Genomic DNA, 388 nt, shown 5'->3' with positions numbered 1-388 from the left:
ATGTCGGCGGGGGAGGGGGGGATGGAGGGGTCGGGGGAAGGGGGAGGTGGAGGGTGAGGGCGCGTAGAGGGCCTGGCCAGGAGCGGAGGAGGCGCCGGGCGAGGGCGTCGGAGAAGTAGGAGGCGAAAGATGCGCTTGCTATGGCGTCGCCGTCGTGGGAGGAGAGGAAGGGAGAATGTGGTTCGAAGGCAGGTGTTGGCGGTGGGTCCGAGGGAGCCGGCGGCCGAACGTGTTTGGCGCCAGTTTGAGGAAGGGAGGTGGATGAGGTAGAGGCCGCGCTCGTCCGGACTTTGAGCTCGCGGGGGCGCCGCAGGGGACGACGGTGGTCGGGGAGCCAGAGACCATCAAAAGGAGAAGCACTGGAGGGGGAGGAGGGTGACCGAGGAGC

The sequence above is a fragment of the Asparagus officinalis genome, chromosome 7 (genome assembly GCF_001876935.1).
Source record: "Asparagus officinalis chromosome 7, Aspof.V1, whole genome shotgun sequence".
NCBI lineage: Eukaryota > Viridiplantae > Streptophyta > Magnoliopsida > Asparagales > Asparagaceae > Asparagus > Asparagus officinalis.
This window is presented reverse-complemented; position numbering follows the sequence as displayed.